Raw genomic sequence first — 23,261 nt, 5'->3', positions numbered from 1 at the left:
CGTTTGTCAAAAATGTTAAAGCTAGTTTTTCGCCTCCCGCATTTTTTTCAATGAAAAAACCACTTTCTTAAAAAAAATATTTTCGTAGTATAGTAGTATCGGACAGCAATCAGTAACGCAGTTGACAGTAACCGATTTTTGGCAATTTTCAGTGTTCGCGCTATTATAACTTTCTCAGCTGCTGTTAGTAGAACGATAGTTATACCGCCTATATAGTCTTGTCGCTTGTTACTACTATCATACAAAAGCCAACAAGGACATGTGGGTGGTATGGATATACTGCCGCCGGCACCACTTGGTGCTATGCTAACGCCCGAAGCTGCCGTCTTCCTTTAGTAAACATGTTGCCAGCAAACAACGATATAATGAGTCAAGGCGACGGCTGTTGAACCGAGACGTTCACAAAACAAATAACGATACCAAAGATCACTGACAGAGAAACACAAAGTGTGCATAGGCAAGTAATATGAGGCCACTGTTATTACTGAACTAGCATCAAAGGCAGCGATGGATTTTCACTTGCATGTCCGGGCATATCCGACAAAATACGGACGCTCTCAACGGTCGTTGTTGCTTTGTTACCATTATTGTTGTTGTTGTTGTTGTTGTTGTTGTTTGTCCATATCAAAGGAGCATCCACTGACCGAGTAAGATAATGAAAAAATACGACGAATTTGAAACGCCTCCCACGCAAATTCACCTCGTACGGTTCAATAGTACGTGCAAAATACATACACACATATGTGTAACAAGCTGCTCATATGCATACATAAATATACGATCAACTTGGGTAACAAACAGAATTGATGCGCATGATCTAGCTCTATAAGGTGTCCGAAGAACAACATGAAAACGTTCATAGACCCGGTAAGTTTTTTTAGGCCTCAACCTCTGTAAGTCCCACAATAAGCGATTACTTTGGACCTCGATAATGGGGACGATCTTGCACAAAACACATCACGGGCTATACAACCATTCAACGGGTCTAGGGAAAAAATATCCGTTGAAGGCAGAGAAAAGAACGATCTTTCTAGAGAAAAAAATCTTTCCATGGGTCCCGCTATTATACTGCATCTGAAGTGACATTCGGCGAGAACAACTGTGGTTTTGTGAAGGGAGAGCAGACTGTAACAGCCGATAATGATGTCAAAATAGCGTCGGACCCCTCAGAGAAGCTCAGTTCGTGTTGTCTTCGCCCTCGCTGCCGCCTTTTAGATCGTCTACATGTGATTTGCTTGAACAGATAATGCAGAAATGTGGGTGTTTGATATGATTACAAAGAAATTGTAAATATGGGGCAACAAAACAGAATATGACAAATGTGAATAGGAAATAAGTAACTCGACTTCGTTGACATCATAAAGCTATTCTAGAGATGCAGTTTTTTGGATACGAAAAAAAAAAAACTTTGTTTTGACTGCGAGGCTCTTTTTTTCAGACTAATGAATCGATAGGACATGATCGGAACTCGATAAAAAAAAAACAGGTAAATTAGATTTGACCACCATAGTCTTCTAGCATAGAGATTAAAATAACAAAAAAAATTTCGGCCGAACACCAGTTTTCGGATTCGCATTACTTTTTCTGTGATAAAGGAGTGATTCGGAATAGCAGTAGCGATAAGAGTCAGATTGGTAAGAAGCAGACAACCAAGGAAACAGTGTTTTTACATTTCGGATTCAACATAGGCTCGGCATGTTTATATATAAGCTGTATCAAGAAAAAAATCGCATATATGAAAATTACCAAAAAAAAAAACACTAAGATGGTACACCTTTCAGAGACACTTTGTTCATAAATGTTTACAGACGGCACCCCCCAAATATGATGGCGCAAATACTAGACTCACTGGCTATTAGTAGACACTGTAGCTGAGTGTCACAAACCTATGAATTTGCGTACGAGGCAACAGTGCTAGAAGGTTAACGATAAATAGATAAAACAAGGCACATTGCTGTGTATTTAGGTGTGCCGCACATTTTAACAAACACCAGTGTGCCTTGTTGATACTATTACGATGGTTGCGGTTTCGCATTCCATACACGCACATATGTTTTTTGTCTATAGCACTGGTAGTGCATGATGTGTGCAGATGTACATGTAAGTGTGCATGTGCGTCCCCGGCTCCGAACCGTCCCAACCGTACCTACAAACCAAACATACGATATTGTATGAGTCGTTCACCCTCACCGCTGTTAACAATTACGTTACATGTACTGCCTAAATAGAGGCATTTCAGTATTTTAATTTAAGCCGCCACACTTGAACTGCAATTTGCAGGTCGAAAAAATAACTGACTAGGGGTATGGTTGACTTAGGTAACTGGTTCGATGACAGGAAAAATTCGACAGCTATTCTTGTTACTGACATTGTTACCAAAAACAATTTTAAATTAGTAGCAAGATTATGAGTTTTACGCTCTACGCAAGTATCGAGATATTTTTTGCCTATAATAAAAATGCTAGAATTATTTCTATATTCGAAAAAGCTCTTGGGCATCCACTTAGCTTAAACCGTCATACGAGGTAGACACTATAACGATGTGTGAAGTCACCGGTAGAAACGCTTCGTCGATAATGCGCTTGTTTTTATTGTTGTTGATGAAATTAAATAAAACATATTTTTTTCTTCCTGAAGTCTGTACAACCTCATTGTAATACTATCTACATTACATAATAATATTATAAATAATAATCGTCATCATTGAAAAAGGAACTTTGGCAAACGTATTCATTCAATTTGGACAATTATAAACTACGTAGAATTACTGTTTGTTAGCTTTTTCACTTCGAGTACTTAGTTAATAAATACCTATTACTGTGTAAGTTTACTACATTGTTCATTTAGGACAATGAAATTCCAGGAATTTTATCAACCAGTCCTCGGACCTCTGACCAATTTGGTTGTGGGACGTTCCATCGGTCAGCTATCAGCCGCCTCGACGAGCGAAACATCTTTCCCCTTTCCTAGCCTGTACCCCCTCCCCGCCCCTTAACGCTCCCTCCTCGAGTTTTTCTACAACCAACCCTTACGGGGCGCTTCAGCAGGGCGGCAGCCGACCATCGACCCCATCACTACTTACGCAGGCTTTACAGTGCGTCGACCCTCGCATCCGTTTAATGAGCAGCCAACGACAACTAAGATGGCAGCGGTTACAGCGACAGGGGTGCTGACGGCACTGAAGACTACGGCGGTAGCTCCGATCACTGCGGAACTAAACTCGAGAGAAGGTCTTGCCCATGACTTTTTAGCTACCAGATTCCCAACGAGTTCCCTAGGAGGTCAGCTATTGTTTGCGTTTACTTATTACTGTCGTTTTATCATTAAATCTGAATCAAGTATTGCGAGTAACTCGTGAGTGGGCGGTCACTGCGAGACAGCACAGCAGGTCCAACGTCGTTTTGCGTGGGAGCCAGCCATCTGATGAAATGGCTAACCGCGATATCGGACGTAAAACGAAGCAGTAGGTGTGGAAAGTAACCGAATATGTCTTGTAACAATTGAGAAGTAGATGGAGGATTGGGTTGTTCGATCGCGAATCTAGGAAAAATCTAATAACCACTGCTGGTAGCTTTATAAGCAAACTCAGTAGCGGGAAAAACGACGAAGTTAACGCTTAATGTGTCAGCCATTAGGCACAAATGAATATAGACAGCTTACGTACAATAAAACGATCAAATTAAGTAATCCGGCACGAGGAGCAAGAAAAAAGTATAGGGCGTGAATCTATGCAGCAAAGCATTGCGTCAATGTAGCTAGTTCTTCCGACTTGCTTAAGACGTGGCCCAATTCGTTTCGAAGTTCCTAAGATTATGATTCTACGCCTATAAACGTTCGGGCTGAATACATTACTCTTCTTGATCCAGCCAACTCTGATTACCATGTTTCATGATCTGTTTTAAATAGGTTTCGCGTTGTTTTAAATAGCGATAATCCTAATACAATATTATTGTTAGCACGTTGTTACTTATTTAAAATAAAATTCTTCTCGACAAGGCCATCCTCGTAAATCTTGTTGGAAATCTAAAATTATTCACGGCGCTCAAGTAGATTAACGAACTTATTACCCGACTGAATTTTAACTTGTCAACAGTAGGAAGAGCAAAGGCAGCGGTGCCGCTATTGACTAACCCTGAAATGAAATAGGTAAATAAATAGAACGTCCGCGTAAATGGAACGACTTTCTAGTTATCAACGATCTAACCCAATCTAATCTTCTCAACCACGAATAGGGATTTACTGATAAAACGCAAAAACAGGCCTATTCGAGTGATTCACTTGATAGATGAATTACTGATGTTCTATAATCATTTGGCTTAGCGTTGCAACGCTTTATAGTAATGCTAATTAATATGCATTTCAGTAAAGCAAACAAGGTTCCTTTTAGGCATCTGAAGCCGATATTATTAATAGGCGTGAGTAATATTTGAGTTTTTCTTCTCTTTAATTTGTTGAGCTTATCGTGTACGTAACGGACCTCCCGCTAGTGTATTAGAAGGTGGGGGCGTGGTTGTCCAAAGCGTACAATCGAATGACGGCAGCGCCAGCAGTGGCCCCAGTGGCAGTCACAACGAAATCGCGCCGTCGTTTCGACGCCGTCAGGACCCGTTAATATACACACTACGGTAACAGTTCTTTCCTAAAGCCGCCGCCTTTTCACATCATTGTTTCTTTTTTTTTTTGCTTCTTAATTATGATCGCAGAGGCTGTTTAGCTGGGTAACTTACCGGCTGACTGTATACTGTTTAACGTAATATCGTGTGGTTATTTCTATCTTTAATGCACTTCGAATAACTTCAATTGCTGCCACCAGCTTGCCTGTCTGCTGCCACTGAAGCATGCAGTGATCACGATGCTGTTGTTGATGCTGATGGTGACGATGCTGTTGCTCTACCGCGGTTCAGTCAACGGCCTATCCAATTCGAGCATCAAGCCGTCCATCCGAGCTGTTCGCTAGCTAGCTAGATAGGCGCACACTAACCTCTAATGCTTCGTGAACGGTTACTAGCCGTTTATCGCGTTGTTTTTTTGCCGCTACGTTGACATTCGAAACGTTAATAACTCAGCTGACTATTGCTACAGCTAAATGAAGTATTGCGAGCTCGAGAACTTTAAACGCCAGCTTCGTTAGGCAGTGTTACACTGGATGACAAAAGCTACGATTTTTTCCTACATATACTCGAAGCGCCACAAAAGACATGGAAGAGACAAAGTAAATAAAATGTGTATAAGGTAAATCTCCAGGGCTGGTTAACAATCCCGACTATATAAATACTAGTTACGGAACTAGTGTTAACTTGCCGCCCATCGATCCTCCTTGCAACGAATTAAATGCGGATAGCTTCTGGACGCGCTGTAATACTTTTAAGAGCAATTCTAACACGTTACAATACGCACAAACCAAATAGTGCCAGTTTCCTTGCTTCTTCCTCTCTATCGTCAAGTTTCTTGCTTGTCCAAGCACCAAAAAAATGATCATAATTAGTGGATCATAGAAACTGAATAGATGCAGTGTAGTAGAAATATTCGTTGTTCGTTGCATGGCTTGCACCTTAACAACACCAGAAATAGATAGAGAGTATTTCTTGTCTGCCGCGTTTTGAGTTCTGTCCGTCCGCCTGGAACCACCTACACCATCGTTGCGCTGCTATTATTCATACTACGGAGGAATCCGTTGTGTTTCTTGATGATTCGTTTATGGAGCTGCCGTTGGTATTGCCACTGGTGATGTTGAAGGGGGCGTTGGTGGTGTATTACTGCAGAACGCAGCTACCCACTGACGATGCTGTTCATGGTGGAAAAGGTGCTGATGGCGGCGGCGGCGGCGGTGGCGGCGTTGATGGCACGGATCCAACAACGCCTACTCGCGCGGGCGGCGGGGGCGGAACCGGCAATAGCATCATGCGCGCCAACAAGTGACTAAATGTTGTTGTTGGTGCTAGTGAAGAAATGCCGAGCGGAATGTAGTCAGTCTTCTATCACTGACTGACGGACTGCGCGACTGGGCTTTCCGTTCGGGGTTTGCTTAGTTTTGACTCAACTTCATGTCCTTCATATGTTGTTTATTATACTACTTTGTATATACAATTATTATACTATAATTATTGTTGTTGTTGTTGCAGCTGCTATCGCCGTTAGACTGTGCACATAGAGACACAGGTTCGGTGGTAAAGACGCCGAAACGTGGTAGTATCCAGAATAGCAGTCGCTATCGCAGTCATCAGAAGCTTAAATCGGAAGGTTAGCCCCAAGAGGAATTGCGTCAGCAGCATCAGCATCAGCAAAGAGTGAGATACATACACAGACACACACACACACACATCGATAACAAATGTATGTATAGACCAATGATATAGATTGACTCTTATAAACAACTCCTGCCATGCACATATATAGTCAACTCCCGGTATTTTAAGTGCATGTACCGCCATTACCAGCCTATTTTCCTTGGTGGATTAGATGGGAGCCAGCATTTCGTCCAACTCAACAGATCATAAAAGCGTATCTAACGGGCTGGATTAGCTAAAAATACGCAAAGGCGGTTCTGCCGTATAGAACTCAAATGTACCTTGTTATATTCGTTTCTTCACTAGTTAAATTTACAACGAATTTTATTTATACGTACGGATTTAACGAAATATTCTTCAGAATATATAAAAGTGATACTCACTATGGTACATATGCATGCGCACGTCTTCGAAATTCGCTTCAGTACGATAACAATTTTCTGCTAAAACGCACGTACCACTGAAGACGCTCACACCTTTATCAAGCTACCGCTCGCTAATCTAAGCTTCCTGACTGGCCATCGACGTAATCGTTGACAACCTCATTTTTGAGCTCTTTAAGCAACACTAACAATGAAACCAAAAGTAATCCTGCTCCGACTGACAAATTTCTACTCAGGATTCTGACAATCATCGAGAGCATCGACACACTACACACCGCACTGTTCTTCACACAACAAACAGCATTTGAGTATTATTGCTGAAAAAAATGCTACAAAATAACTAATACACAGTTACACTATTCAACATCAACATCCTCGGGATTAACAAAAAGTAAAAACGCATCATTGTCATCCATCACCTGCTAACTCCGGATAACTTCGTAAAGTAAAATATTGCATTCTATTTTTGCACCCACGCATTTGATCAAGCGAAAGCTGCGAAGCATTAACTATCATCATCAAAGAAGATTGCAACAGTAGAGTATTACAATGGTGTAGCCGTATTCAGCATATTTCTAAATCGCGCATGGCAGAAATTATTGCGGTGCTACGAAACTACTAGTTAGATACATTAATTAATAATGAGTTGGGCACGAACCTGGGTTGACTGCACGTTAGTTGTTAGTGCCCTAAAAACCCGTTGGAACGAAGCAGAGATCCACGAACGAAACGCGCATTAACTTACTAGGGCTGCTTGCTTTGAGGAGGGGCTCTACGAAACAATTTTGAACATGTTTAGGCCCTTGGGCTGTGAGGCAGGCCATAACGCACACAAGAATAAGATCCACTGGGACACGTCACGCGAGAGAATGAGCATGTGGGGAATCTGAAATTATCAACAAATCAGAATAGCAAAATCTCAGAAGAACGATTCAGTTTACTGAAGCAGGTCGAAACGAACGACGCGGTTATTTTCGTTCAACTGTTGTGGAGAACGGGCGCATGCACATTTTCTGATAATGATGCCACAATATTACGATGGTCAACCCCAGATAAAAAAGAAAAAAGGTAATCCATTGTACTGTGTTCCTACAACATACAAGTATTTAGTACGTTATGTTTCGTGTTAAGTTCGTATTGCCTTTTATCTATAGCTCTGTCGATCCGTGCGTTGAAATTTGATTTAGACAATTTTGCTACTGAAGGTTAGTTTGTTCTGACACATCGAAAACAAAGAATTAACAAGAAAAACACGATTACGTGTTTGGTGCGTAGACGAAGTCATCGTTTACGACAAATCGTTAAAGTCTACCAACGCAACGCGCAAGCCTCTTCTGAACCTCAGAGAAAAGTGCCAGTTGAGCTAGACGCGCAGCGATCGAATCTCACATCCTCATTTATATATAGCGGCCTTCAGTAGGTTAATGGAAATGACGACACAAACATAAAACATTCCGCGCCTTACTCACTCAAATACATGAGCTCGTTTCATTCTTTAATTAATATTATTGTTGCTTCGCTTCATCTCAACACAGCGGCTGAACTAGAATGGTAAATTATGAATCGGTTGTAATATACCACCATCTCAGGATGACTGCAATCGGCCACTAAACGAAACAGAGGCCAACACAGCCGCGTTCGGCTATGGTGGTGTGTGACTTGGCATGGTGGAAAGGCAAGAGGATAACTAAATCGGAACAGCTGTAGGCGACATCTATCTGATCTAAAATCGGCCATCATCTGACTCGAGCGTAGTAACGAATCATTCAGCTAATTCAACGGACATAAAGAGAGAGAGAAAGAGAGTGCGTTTCGAAATAGACTCACTGCTGACTTTGTGTCTCTTCGATAACCCCCTGCCTTCGCCACGAGAAACAAAAAGCTGCATTAATTATCGCTATCTTCGTTAGCAGCAGCAGCAGCGCGAAACTAGTAGAAATCTAAACGGAACGTGCGTCTAATAAATATGAACGTAACTGTTTTAACAATTACAGTTGCCGCCGCCGCCGCTGCCGCTGCCGCTGCGATCATTTGAGACATCTACAAGCAGTTTCGTCTGCAGCACATGCATGCGTTTGCATTTAAATTTGCAGAGAAAGTAATGTGTTATTGCTATATGTAAACTGTAGTTGAAAGCAGGCGACTACGCACGTTATGTAGATGTCCGAATCCGTCGAGATCAGATCCGAGACCATTTATAACTAGTTGTCCACATATGCGCTACAAATATATAGATCGAATTACAACTATATATGCGTTCAGGCATATTATATATATATATATACGCTTCGGGTTGACCATTTTTTGTCGAGAAGTGTTGTATACAACGCAAGCTGGAGAAGACCGAAATCCAGTAGTGTTCAAGCTAAGCCATAATAAGCTATTATAGCTCGTTTTATGGTTATTGAGCCGCATCGAAATTGCATCCGCCAGTTCGTTATCACACGACATATACAATAAAAACTTTAGACTAAACCATTATAGATTACGTTAAGCTAACAGATAAAGATGCTTATTGAATAGTGCATTCATCTTAAACTCCATAATTATCTGTCACTATTCTAAACGTTATCTTTTTTCTCCATCATACAAATTTATATGAAAGCCATGATGTAATCAATTTCACCCAAGTATTTTGCTGGCACATTGCCATAGCTGAACGCTCGTTCTGATGATGGCCTGGTTGGTGCTATCTTCAATGCATTATATACCAGCATGTATATTATATATATATATATATATAATAGTAGCAACAACATCAGAACATTAAATATTAGCAATAATGCATTCACTCATATATTTCACTCAAGAAAAAAGAAATCTAAAATGTGATTCGATTTGTCATATTTACCGCTGCTTGCTAGCGGCTGTGAGCAGTGAAGAAAGCTGTCAGAACTGTCTCCTCCAGCTGGAAATTTTTTTCTTTGTCATGTTCTCTAATATAGTCGCTTCGATTTCATTGGGGTGAAACAATACCAGGACTTCTTCGACAGATACGGGTCTGCCCGTTCGTTCGACCGCTTGCCAACGATATCAATCACGAAAACACGCGCGTCGTCGGCATCGTGATGCGACACGTTGTTGGTTGCTTCTACTGTTGTCATTGTTGATGCTGTAGCTGACGTATCCATCAGATGAGTGAACGAGATCTGATCAGGTAGTGCATACGATTCAGTTAATACGAGAAATATCGATCAGAAGACGTCATTTTTATCATCTGCAACAGCAAACTGGGTAAAGAAAGCTGTTGAAAAGGTATTATATGTACGAGCTCAGCTGTAAGTAACATTGTTCAAAAGAAAATAATGTTAACTGACATTTCTTGTATGTTGTTCCACTAACTTAGCTGATAAATACCATGTACTCTCCAAAATGGTGATCGTGTTTACCCACCCAATATTTCCATCTGTACACCAGTCCTGAGATAGCCGCTTTTCCGGTCGAAACTTACCTTATCTCGGATATTGTCCAGAATCTTAGACTCAAAGTACGACCATTGCAATTGCTTGTTTAGCTGCTTTAGTTTCTATTGCAATGCAAGTAGAATTTTCGCAAATTGTATTTGTTTAGCATATGCTGTCATCTGCATTGTAATTACTGTTCAACTCTTTTCAGGACCTAAGGCCAAGCCAACAATCGGCTTTCTTATCCCAACACTATTTTGCCTTTGTGGTTAGATAGTAAAACGTCGCATGACAAATACCGCTACGGCAATAGCTAAGCTACTTTTTCCGCGTATCACTACAACACTTACCAACTCTACTGTACCGCTATGTCGCCTCTAACCCATATCCTATGTTATTAACATGCTTGCGTGTCTACACTCTACAACGCACATTGACGCGCACACATATAAACATAACAGATGGATGATCGTGCTACAGAAACAGCGGCGACAACTGCCGTAACACACAGAGAAGCATCTTGCAAATGTACGAGGGCCTTGTATCTACTGGCCAGCTAGCGGAACACCAGCAGCAGCCGCAACCGGGCGTCTGTGGTATGAATATGTGTGTGTTTCTATGTTTGGTTAATGGTAGCAGGACCTGCCACGGGTACGGCACAACACTGCGCTAGCTACTACTGGAATTCCCACAGGCCTCATCGGCTGTTGTTGCAGGCACCTGCTGCTGTTGTCGGATCGTACTTAACACCGCACGGACTTCAATGTATTCTTACTCAATACCTTATTGTCGCGGTACTTTAAATGATGGCAGGCAAAACTACAACCAATACAAAACAGTCGGATAGATCCAGTAGTAGCAGCACCACTATCAATTTTGGTAATAAAGGCTCTATCTTAGCAGATGAATAAGCACAGTTTTATCCATTATGTGATAATGATGGTGATTATCTCTGCTTATTGGTCGGGTTGCTATTAGATAGCTTTACTAAGAAATGCAATGCTAAACGGGAAGAAGAGGAAGACGAATACTGGGTGGCTCGTTTTGCCGTTAAGGTTTTGCTGTTGTCATTGCTGCTGCTCTCTGTACATCTCGTCAGACTCAGCACTTCTTCACCTTATTCTTGTCATAATTCGGATACCTTGAATGCAAGCGTTCGCTTGACCGCTGGGTTCCCTTTCGCTGCAATGGAGGCAAATCTTTCACAGCAAATTGAAAATTTTCGATCTCCTCTCAACCAGATGCTGGCAGAACTGAAAAGCTACCGCAAAATACATGCTTTATTCGATAAATATATTTTATACTGTCGAGACAGAATGACTCATGTAAATAGTTCTTCAAAGGAAAAATGCGTTTAAAACAAAGCAAATTATTAACATACCTGTCAGTCCGAACGTGGAACCCAATCATTCAGTATCAATTATTTAAGACCTCTCTACTTTTCAAGAGTAGTATAACTTCGTAAGTTTCAAATGCAAATGCGCAATAGGAAACAGAACAACAAAGAAGTGTACTTTATATAATTAACCATGAGGAGTTTCCATCGAAGAATGATTCGATTTTCTATGAGCCTCGGATGGCACTAGCAAATCTAAGTAGCTGTTACCTTGATTATATATCAAATAGTGTAGAGTTTCATAAGTCACAATCTTTAATGGTTTCAGTTCTCACGATCTGAAGTGCACAAACAGGGTTCTATGGTATGTTTGCGCATTTGACCCACACCTCGTGAATACATTAGACATTGAACAGTACAGACAACTAGTAATTTTTAATTCCGTACAGGGAAAAAGTGATCATTACGAAAAAAGTACGTGGTGTTCCGGTACCTATGGATATTATTAAAGTCAACTATATAGGGACACGCCTAGACGCAGGCTTAAAAAATCTCCGCCCGAAGCCCTGTTTCCTTGATTTCGGACAAATAATCCGAGGGCAGTAGTCCCTTATTCATTATAGTTCATTATTATTAAATTAGTAATTATTATTATTATATTAGTATTAAATTGCAGCATGCAATAGAAGTGTGAATGTTGTACGTATAGGACACTTCTGGTCTCTATAACAGCACTTCACGATGATGGATCGGTACGCTTACTTATTTCAACAACTTAAAAATATGAAAAACACTCAAAGATCAGTAGTTGGTTATCAACGTACCGTGCATTCTAGAGAGTCTTTACGAGTACACATTCCCACAAGTGCTATACACGGAAGAACCTGTCAAAGAAAAAAAAACAAAGTCGAATAATGAACAAAACATAAAGACAGCCATTAGAAAGAAATCTATTTTTTTCCGGTCTAGCAATAATTATCCTTCTACATGGTTGATTTTTCACTTCAGCTTTCCTATAACATGGCTTCGATCGGAGATCGCTCCGATTGTCAACATCAGCAGTGGTCGCAAAGCTGTTGTAGAAAAGAAATTCGAGTGTACGTGGTCTTCGTTGGCAAGCAAAACAGTGTGCATCTTATACGTGTAAGTACTCTCAATGCGGCTTCATAATACAATCTTTCTTTGGTCTCGAAATACGCAAACGTTTGGCCGAAGTTACACTGTGTTTACGGTTTTTTTTTTACTTCCAATACCGTAATAACATAATGGGCCGCTCGCATACACCTATACCGTCAAATATAGACTAGCTAATTCTTGCTTTTCTGTTGAATAAACAATCGAGGTAAGCAATATTGCTGCCTATATGCTAAACTCCCAGCTCCATAATGAGAACACTTTCTTAATCTCGAAAAACATTATTTTCTTCTGCAGTCATGAGTATCTTCAAGTTGGTGACGCTCGGTAATTCGAATCATAAGATCAGGCGATTAAAAGTGAATCAAGATGGGTTTCCGCCTTCGATTAGACTTTCTAACGGTGCCCAATATTGATGCATACCCTCAGTCTTTAACCCCGATGGTCAAAGCGATTAATACTGAAATCTGTTTATAGATGTGTCGACCAGGATAAACAATGTGCTTGCACTGAGACCCGAATCTTAAAGAATTATCCTGGGTAACGTCCTGGAACACCATTGATAACCCACTTTTAGATACGAATACGTAATGTAATTGAAACTGCTATATGGGAAGTGGTTGCATATGACGCTAAACCTAACGAACGAGCATATCGTTTCATTCGCACATTGTATTGAATATCTTTGCCTAAGACAACTCGACTGTAAATTTGATTAAACAATAGAAAAGAAAAGACACGATTTGCGACTCTTTACTGCTGGTGCTTGTACTGCCGCCGCCTCAAGCTAATAAACGGCTACACATGTATAGTTCAACTTAAGTAAAATAGGTAGCTCGACTGCTTAATCCTAGCAATATGTTCCTTCCTAGTCCACCGCCTAACATGTACATGTTAAGTACTACGCGAAAATTTTGGACTTTCAAAAGATTTCAGAAGCCCGCGTAACACACACGCACACACATATATATATATATATATATATATATATATATGTACGAGAGCCAAGAGTGTCACAAGGTTTATATGTCAGTGTGTAGTACTCGTAGTAGCTTTATCCAAATTCATTTCACGCCTTTCGCCCCTCTGGTGACCTCAGTTTCCTTCTGCGTTCTGTTGCTGTTATTGTTATCGCTTCTCTCGCTTTACGTCTTCGCTCTTCCTTCCCCAGCTGGTTCATTCAGTCTAAGCGCTAGCCAGCAACGCCGGAAACTAATGTCTGGTGCTCCAGTCGGACAAAATGTAGCCGCCAGTGAGATACAGGCAGCGGCGACATCTACTTACATCGCTACGGGCAGCGACGGATAACCGGATCGACCGGTGAAGCAGTCCACACAAGATAGCAGCAGCAAGTAAACGCTACCCACTCGCTCGTACCGAAATGCCGAGGGGATCCCTTCATAACAGCGATACTAGAGATAGGGATGAAAGTGGGTCCCACCGTAACCTCACTATTGCTCCGTCGTATAATTCTTTAGCTGTAAGCTGGCCCCTAAAGCGAAATGATAGGCGTGATCTTAGGTAGTACATTACGCATATTTACACACGATACTTCGCAGCTAATACAGTACTTACGCTTGGCGCCTACTAGTACCAAGTGTAAAACCTCTCACGAGTTAAACAATTTGCGGTAGAAGAAGCTTGATGCAACGAAGGCCTTACCTGCGGTGCACGGCGCAGGATACTTTCCCCAGAAAACTTCTACTGGAAACAAACGCATATTAGATGTATTTTCTTGGCTGGCAATAGCATATTATATATATATGTGCATATGATACACACGTCGTATACATAGACGGGGAGAATTTATATCGGTTACGCTAAGTTTAGTACTATTTTAGTAAACAATAAATCGAAATAAAGAGACGGATGACGATAATTTCTACCGAGCAGATAATGTGACACGACGTGTACTAAACAAGGAAAAGATCGCAATTCATATTTGCTATTCCAAGCTTCCTTTGTTCGTCGACCTCTGTCGTTAATAATAACCTCTGTTGTTAATAATGTAGAGCAGATCATTCCCGTCTTCGAAAATATCATAGCTATAGCCGCGATAACCGCAACACGCCGAGAAGTCCTGCCAATGCTTCTGCTTCAACTATTGATGACCGCCAATGCCGTCCTTCTTTGACCTAATAAGTAAAGCACGGTGTGAAAACTGCCGAAACAGTGTACTGTGCACGCGGAGCTATCGCACTTCTATAGTACAATCTAAAACATACAAATAGCATATAGAATTCGATGTTGACGGTTTCGTTCAAACAAATCGCTCGTTAACTGATATGTATAACTACTGTCCACTACCAAAAAGCCTTTCGTCATCATAGCTACTACTAGCGTCCCTGCTGTCAATACTATGATTACAAAGATGAACGTTACTAGACTTAAGTTGCAGTAGAAAAATATGTGCTTCTGTCGTCAAGCTACTATCTACCACCACCCCAATCCCGTTCAATATCCGTAGATCCCAGCTGTCCGGTCACTAGGACCGTTCGACGGGTTTAACCCAGCTCAGTTGACGAGCCGCCACAGCAGAGGCGATCCAAGCACCTCCAATCCGACTGTTCAAACTAAACGAGGCAATTAAAACAACTAAGCAACAAGATAACTACAGCACACAACCTGCCCCCGACGTAAAGTGCGACACTGCACGGGTATTCGCTCATTTGTCCGTTGATATAGAGTAACAGATAGAATGAGGGCAATTGGAATAGTTTAGATATGTAATGCGCTTACAGACCTAATTTTACCATAGTGTAATGCAATACGATGCAGAAGCAGATTTCGGCAACACAGTTCTGTCCCCATATAAACATAGCGTGCCTCAGACACCCATTTTCAAACAGTTTAGAATTAAAGCCATTGGGCTTACGGTTCAGATCACAATCACATCGTGTACACGAAAGCGTCGACACGGGGCATCGTGCAAGAATATGGCAATTGATTCGCATTCTAATGAAGATGTGATGATGGCTTGCCTCGATTAGAATTTTAGTAGAAGCAGCTGAAGTTGTTACTGCCCTTGTTACTATTGATCATCGTTAATTGGTTATATGTATCTTGTCAAGTTGCATGTGTTCTTTCTCTTTTTGCTTCTCTCAGTTTGAACATAGTTCCACCGTCCATCTGCTGACACATGAATGAAGCTGACAAATCAACGCGTGACAAGCTGGTGCAGTGCACAAATAAATAATGTAAAATTCGAATTTTAAAACGTATTTACATCGAGTGCACAATGGTTTAGTTGAACAGATGAGCTTATCTGTTCAACTGAAATTTCTATCGTATCTTATAATTATAGGGTACTACATAAATTCAAACATGATAACAATCAGTCGAAGTTTTACAATGACTGTGCTATAATTTACCTGTATCTCATTTGTTTTATAATTGAAACTACTTAACCATAATCGAAAGCTTTTTTAGGTTACGCTTATGCGTATTTGGATGCGTTTAACACTGTCAGGTATCTAATATCGTACTGCAACAGGAATGGATTATGTAACTCTAAGTCGAAAGAAGGACAATATGATGACGACGATGACACAAGCATACCGAGCAACTTGAAAAATGAACGAGGTGTAGTAAACGTAAGTCCAATCTGTCTCAGAGTAGCGGTCCTTGAATTCAGCATTGCCCACAAATCTGTTATATAGAAGCAGCAGTCCGGATCAGTTAAGCGAGAACACATCACGTAAACCTTGTGCTATTTAAGCGTTAGTATCTGCTTATTGCAGGTCAAACAACAACAACAATAGCAGAATCAATAATACGGCATAACAATCAAGACAACAACAATCGCTTCCTTATTTATTACCAATCGGATATCATGAAATTTGCATTCTGTGCTTAATTGAGTGAGGTATCTTAGTAAAAATGTTATATGAAGTTGAATTCCTTCATGATTAGCCACCGCGAGGCTCAACAAAAAGTAGAAGTACGTCGAAGCAACACGTACAGGCCTTCGCAATAAGGCACAGTTTTTTCTTTACCCGAATATCTTAATAGGTTTGAATATACGACAGAAACACGGACATTAACCAGTGCAGCCCCAGTAAGATTCGCACCGGTAAAGCAGAAACATTTTTCCGAGATGCGCAAAGATCCTTAATTACTCCATGCGAAGAAACTAATCTAGACCAGTATCTAAGCCATATAAACTCCCCGGTGTGTACTGATGCATAGGCCCAATAACGCTGCTGCAGAGCCACGACATAAACCGAAGATTGGAGAGTAGACGGTAAAAATATGCAGAATTCTCCCGTATTTAATGACCAGCTGAGAACATTAAATTTTTATATACATTGTTATGGCCTGAGACTTGAAACATACGAAAGAGCTTTGTAATCGTACAACGGAAGTAGCCAGGCAAAGCTGTTGCTTAGCAAAGACGCCTAAACAGGCGTAGGCTTACATTTCGTTCTTCGTTCGAAATAAACTATAAATAGCTCGCCACCAACGCCAGCCCACAATAACGTCCATCAAGCAGTTTTAATACGAGTAGTTTGTGTACGAAAAATTTACCTCTGTCGCACAACCAATGTCTCTAAAATGACTGTTGTCTGCCCGGAGCATTACCGCGCTCATCATCGCCATCAACGTCGTCGTCGTCGTCATTGTTATTGCTTAAGCTTTAATAATTCCCACCACAAAAGCTGAATTCGTTTCAGCGGTAATGTAGAAACAAACCTGCTCTTACCACCGAATTCAACTAATATATGACCAATATTATCTATCTTTAAACACATCGTTGCCGTTTCAGAGAATCCTAATAGTTGACGGCAATATTTTCTTTGCTGAGCTCTTGTCTGTGACATAAACATCGAAGACCTTTCAACGAAGACGTTTAGCCAGACGCTGTGTATAATACAGTGCCAGGTGCCGCTACCCGAAATCCAGTGTCCAATAGCTAGAGTAGAATTAGAGCGAAGTCAGCCGCTGACAGTTTCACAAATAAAATTGGAAGACCGAAAAAATAGGACTGTGGCTGCCTTCGGCAATAGCGATTCACAATTGTGATCACATTAAAGTCCTTCACAATGGCGTGGTACGGTGACGTTGCTGAACAAAACGAGACAACGAAAAGACGCCATTTTGTTATTTAAGCGTAATCAATTGCCACCACAAATAAAACCGATTTAGAACGTTCCACTAGAGTGACCCATACACACACAAAATGTGTGTAATATTTACTTCATGCGTAAAGGGCTGCATCTCGAAATTACCATAAAACTTGCATTCATCTCTATACGAAAGATGTGTACCTCAAGAAGGATAAACTTTTCGTTAAAATTCTCCATACTTTGATTTCGGATAGAATTTATGATTGTTGAGGTGCAGCTGTGAGCGTTTATTTTTGTAGAAATCCATTGACAAGATGCGTACACTGACCGCTGCTTTGGAGTTATGTACCTAAGCTTTACGTTCCATCTGAAAATAAACTTAGCATTGGATTCTACACACATCTGGTTTTCGCAGACACTATTTATTATTGCTTTGAGCCTAATGAACTGGTTCTATCAACAAATGCTAGAATCAATTGGTAGTTGATTTTAGTTCTTAAATCGATTCTACCATGGAATAACCTTTAATTAAGTTGGTCGGTCTATTGCTAAATGACAACGGCACGCACGATAGCCAATAAAGCGATAATCCTTCTGTAATTGTCAGTGTGTCAATACAATGACTATTAACTGCTAGGCACAAACTTTTACTTTGTAGAAAGCAATCGATCTGGCTTCTACTTGACTTAACCAAACGATGAACTGCTATTAGATCTTGTTCATGTAACACTTGGTACGGAGGAACAGGTATGCACTCGCTCCGCAAACCTCTAGTTTTATTACTAGCTGATCACTCGTCATTTCTTAGCTAACAGTCGACGGTCATTGAACTACAGATGCACGCACACACAAGAACAAACGCTTGTGAGGATTGTATAGGCCTACGGATGTTGCTTACAGATGCTCTGGACTGGAACATCCCCCGGCGACTGGCTATGCCTTGCAGTAGGTAGTTATAATCATACTGCACGGGAGTGATTCAGTGGGCTCTAGTCATATGGCGTTCAGCCATGCGGCTGACCGGACCCGCACGATCAACGCGCTCCCGATTTTCGCCTAGTGGTCCCCAGCGGCTGGTCGGACGGCGTCCGTTCTGCCGCTCAGTGGGTGAGTGATGAAGCTGGAGGAGAGTGGTGGGCGGAGGGAAGGGCAGTGAGGTGTTGCAAAAAACAGGAATAGAAGGAAACGACAGAGAACGATCATGACGGCCACACAATGTTTCCGATGGCCACGATACTACCAATGCCTGCGGAGGATTGTTTTATCTGCTGGCTGCTGAGTGATGGATGCCTTGCAAGCGATAGAACGCCGGCTGCTTGTCTCCTTGCCTGTCTGATTGGATATCTGGGTAGCCGCCTGGCCGGGCGCTGCACTACCTGTATTTATTTATAGCCTCGTTCCTACAAAAACTTCCCACAGGAGCCTAACATGTCTGGTTTTTTCCTTTCCTAGTTTACGCTTTTGCTCTCCGGGATTCGTTTTCATGCTCAGCGACCTCTCTTTGTTGTAGCAGGTTGCACGTACAACAGCATAGGCTCACTCCCAAGCAAGCCGGAATCTATAGTACTGTCGGCTGTTAAAAACTCCTATAAAATATATACGATACCTTTAGAGCTTAGGAATTAATAAGAACAAAAAATATTACAGTAATTTGTCCAGCTTTAAGATAGCGTGTGCCTGGGGCATCCGGTGAGAGCTCTCCTCCCCGCCCCAAAATATTTTCATTATATATACATATATATATATATATATATATATATATAGATGCAAAATGCAACACTACCTCAAAAGAAATTTATTTCGAAAGATTAATAAAAACAGATCGTTAGTGTTTATGAGAACTACAGAGACTCAACCCGATATTAGAGCTTCCGACATACCAAAAAATGTAGCTTGACCATTTTTAAACAACTAAAATCCGGTTCGCACCTTTTTTTTGTCTGAGGGCTTTTTAACTTACCTTATTCGAGACTTATCAAAAGTGTGATCATAAGAATTACTATAATAAGGATAAAAAACAAAACCGACAATAGCAAAACAAATACAGGCAGTCAGTAAAACAATCCATTGAACAACCACGTTGCAGGACCTTATGGCATTTCTTAATTATCTCAACAATAGGAGGGGACCGCAAAGGCATCTCAACATAAATGCAGGCTCAATTTTTTAGCTTCACAGAAATAATGCAAAAATATCCCAGCCTCATGTTGACAAATTGAGCTCATGTGGTCGTCTCTTTGGCTAACGTTATAAAAAAAAATCGTCTCTATTTGCCGTAGACTCGAAGGTGCATTGTAGGCGAAAATCGCAGTGTTACCAAAAAGCAAGACTTCCAAGCTTGAGCAGGTTCAGAATTTCGTTAGGTTGAAACATGTTAAACTCTACGTTTTTGACTCAAGCAATCAGCTTGAATTTTAGGCCGTTTGTTAGAGGAGATGATTGAGTTTAGAATTAACGGTAAGCAATATGTACGACCATCTAACGCACAACGACGTTTGCTCATAGGTGCACCCAGCCTTCTTATTTTCAGTTCTTCTAGAATGATTACGATTTGGTTTTTCTCATGATTTTTACAGAAACAGCCCCTCCTTCCCCTCCTCCCCTCATCCCTTACTCGTTTGATGCCCGTGTTGTACTGCTGACACTCTTTGGTGAGCACTCAAGCGACATCATCGCGGGTAAACCACCCCATCTACTAACCGCCTTTTGGTGCTCATCAGATAGAGTGCAAACTCTTATATTTGGTATTTCTGCGCTAATACGTTGTAGAGGCACTGACATGGATACGCATTACATATTCCACGAAAAACACGATGACACATATTCAACAAACCCAAGGGAAAAAAAGTCTGTTTATTAGGCTGGAAGCATAGAACATGGATAAAACGTATCAAAGGCGTAATGGGAAGCCAAATGCATACTCAAAACAATTTTCTGCGTCAGCAATAGACCGCCAGCCCCAATAGATCGAATCTACTACAACCACGCCTTTAATTGTGGTAACCGAACGACACCGATCTTCCTATTTATCCCCCAAGAGGTAAAACGTAGATACGTTACTATACCGCGATAGTCCGATGTCCGTGACTGGACAGATCCAGTGGAATGTGAAAGACCATAATAGATTGTAACTGTAAAACGAAAATAGAATGACCGTATAACATAAGCAATAGACCGAACAAAAAAAGGATTACACCATACGCATAATGTCGAGTGGAATAACCTGCATGTGAAAAAGATCCGATTGTGTATCAAACAAAGGAGGAAAAGTCGTCAAAGCGTCCTCTACAATGAAGTCTATAGCGTTTGCTGTCAGCCTGTCTGTCATATATAGAATTGTGCAACGAAATTCCATCGTCTGGGCCTTGATGTTACCGTTATCCTGTCTGTATCATATTTGCAACCTTTTAATTTCATAAGCCTCATTGGAGCGCATCTTGCATGAACCTGCCGGTAGAAAATTCACAAGTAGCATTTCCACGTACTCGAAGCCAACCACCAACACATCAGCGGACTCAATCAATTTGCGGCCGTTCTCTACTTGAACCAAATGCAGGTAAGCGGTCTCCTTTTTCCAAATTGCTAATTTTCGAGATAATAGTTTCGAAATAGAAGTGCCCGCAGTATTTTCAGCTTGCATCATTGTCCTGCTTCTCGGTTTGCCATTGTTGGACGACACCCGTTCTGCGTACGCAGAGAAACTATACAGCCAACAAACATGATCGACAAGCATTCCCAAGTGAGTGTATACCAGACAGCTGCCTATTCAAAGCGTTCTCAAAGACTCAAAGGGTTGGATCCTGAAGTCGTTAAGTCAGACTCGCTTGATACAGATCATAGAATATTCACCATTTGATGTATACATTGTCTGCTATTGCGTTTCTACTGCCTACTTGTCTGCATTCAGCGCTATCTAATTCTAGTGCCAATTGTAGGACAGCAGCCTTCCCAAGGGGATGACCGTTGTGCTTCGCGGTCACAAACATCGTAGTATACCAGTACATAGTACCAGTACCATGATCCGGCGACTAGAGGCATGCCTCACCTACAACCTCCTGCACTTTCTGGTCCCAGGAGGCTTTGCCACTTAGATAGTAAACAGGCAGGCAGGCAAGCAAAGCTGGTTCCTGTTTCTCGGCCTCTGAGCCACTTGACAACGGCCGACGGCGGACAAGAATAAGCACGAAAGGCAGGAAAGCAGCATGTCTACCTGTGTTTGCGTCAAGTTTCTGTAGGGCGCAACAGTGGTAGTGCAGCGGCAGCTGGCTGTCTATTGTGGCTGAATGCTACTCCTGCCGTTAGCCGAGTTTCCCTCTGCTCTTCGCTCCGTCCCTCACTTTTTGCGCATGCGCAGCTGTCAAGGTCACTTCAGCACTCCACGAGAGGACCGTCACTGAACGCAGAATCGAACTAGGCCAGTAGCAGCCTCATTTGGACGGGGCAGCACACGACCGGCGCCACCAATCACCGGCGCCACCATCGTAGTAGCCACAACCACCAGCATTGCCACCGTCAGCATCAGCAACACCGCAGTTCCCTATGGGAGGACGCAGCAGCACAGGAAAGCACCAGCAAAGGCAGCAACAGCACGGAAAGGGTCTGTCCGTCGGTCGGTCTATTAAACCGAGCATAGGGTAAGAGAACCTGGCTTCGCTAAATGGTGCACGTTAGAGCACGAGGGAAAAGGAGCCAGCACTGCCACCACATATATCACTGGGGATGCTGGCGCTGCTGTCACACGAGGTGGGGAGGGCCACACCCTCCAATCGGTTCTCAGACCTTGCGCTAGCTACTGGATAAAATGACAGACAGACTTAGGTCGGCCGATCGACCGACAGAGTCGCCCAAGTTGCACCACCAGCGGAAGCAGTAGTAGCATCACCTAGCGCACCACACTCCGACGCATTACGCGTAATAGCGCATATCCCCATTTCGTACTTACACCACCTGCCGTCCTAGCTAGCCTACGCCTAAGATTATCATTTTGCTATCCGTAGGTTCCGCATTCAGCTGCTCTGCCAAGGAGGACAACAACTACCTCAGAGAGCTTAGTAGCAATGAGGCTCACCTGTACAGAGTCCAACGCAGACTTCACAATCTGCGAACGTCCCTATATTTCTCCGTTTCATTTCTGAAACAGGAAGGAAAAAGAAAGCACCAGGAACTCCTCCGCTCTATTGTATTCAAACAATTAGTCCATTTGAAACATGCTAAGCTTTTTCTATCCCCATTTCCATATTAGGACTCTTAAAATTACGGCCCAGAAGCTCTGTTTGTTTCGAAAATTAGAAAAAAAAAGCCTCAAACGACCCAGAGCGTCGGCTTTAAAAACTAGGTACTCCGTCGCGCTTGATCACAAAAAACCTTTTTCCACAGCCCTAAGCACTTCACATTCGTACCAAAGCTCCGTGACACGATGGCGAACTATCTGTAACCATTGTTTAGATGCAACTGATCACAACGATGATGAAACATTTTAATGAATACACATCTCATCGCATGATCATATTACACGTAATAGAAATAGTCAAAGCAGAGCCTATTATTAAAATGTAATAAAAACAATGTTTGCAAACTGGAAAAATGTTCAAGCACCAGCGTGTTTGCCGACCATCGCTAAAATAATTAAAAAATGCTTCATATAACAATGA

General features: G+C 41.8%; 2 long non-coding RNA genes across 6 annotated transcripts; one reads left to right on the top strand and one right to left on the bottom strand.

The window, feature by feature from the left end:
• Positions 1–1,482: 1,482 nt before the first annotated feature.
• On the bottom strand, positions 1,483–12,441 carry LOC147756426 (uncharacterized). The gene is made up of 3 exons (XR_015322631.1): positions 12,235–12,441; positions 7,329–11,335; positions 1,483–2,146 (listed from the first exon to the last, which is right to left on the bottom strand). It is a non-coding gene; the product is annotated as an uncharacterized LOC147756426 (long non-coding RNA).
• Positions 9,695–13,847, top strand: LOC147756425 (uncharacterized). Of its 5 annotated transcripts, XR_015322626.1 has the most exons (4): positions 9,787–9,925; positions 10,286–11,774; positions 12,419–12,553; positions 12,842–13,286. It is a non-coding gene; the product is annotated as an uncharacterized LOC147756425 (long non-coding RNA). The 5 variants fall into 5 exon arrangements; XR_015322624.1 differs by lacking the exons at positions 10,286–11,774; positions 12,842–13,286 and adding an exon at positions 13,716–13,847 and having other exon boundaries at positions 9,695–9,827; XR_015322623.1 differs by lacking the exon at positions 10,286–11,774 and having other exon boundaries at positions 9,695–9,827.
• The last annotated feature ends 9,414 nt before the right edge of the window (positions 13,848–23,261 follow it).

The sequence above is a fragment of the Varroa destructor genome, unplaced genomic scaffold (genome assembly GCF_002443255.2).
Source record: "Varroa destructor unplaced genomic scaffold, Vdes_3.0 BEIS01000003.1, whole genome shotgun sequence".
NCBI classification, from domain to species: domain Eukaryota; kingdom Metazoa; phylum Arthropoda; class Arachnida; order Mesostigmata; family Varroidae; genus Varroa; species Varroa destructor.
This window is presented reverse-complemented; position numbering and strand designations above follow the sequence as displayed.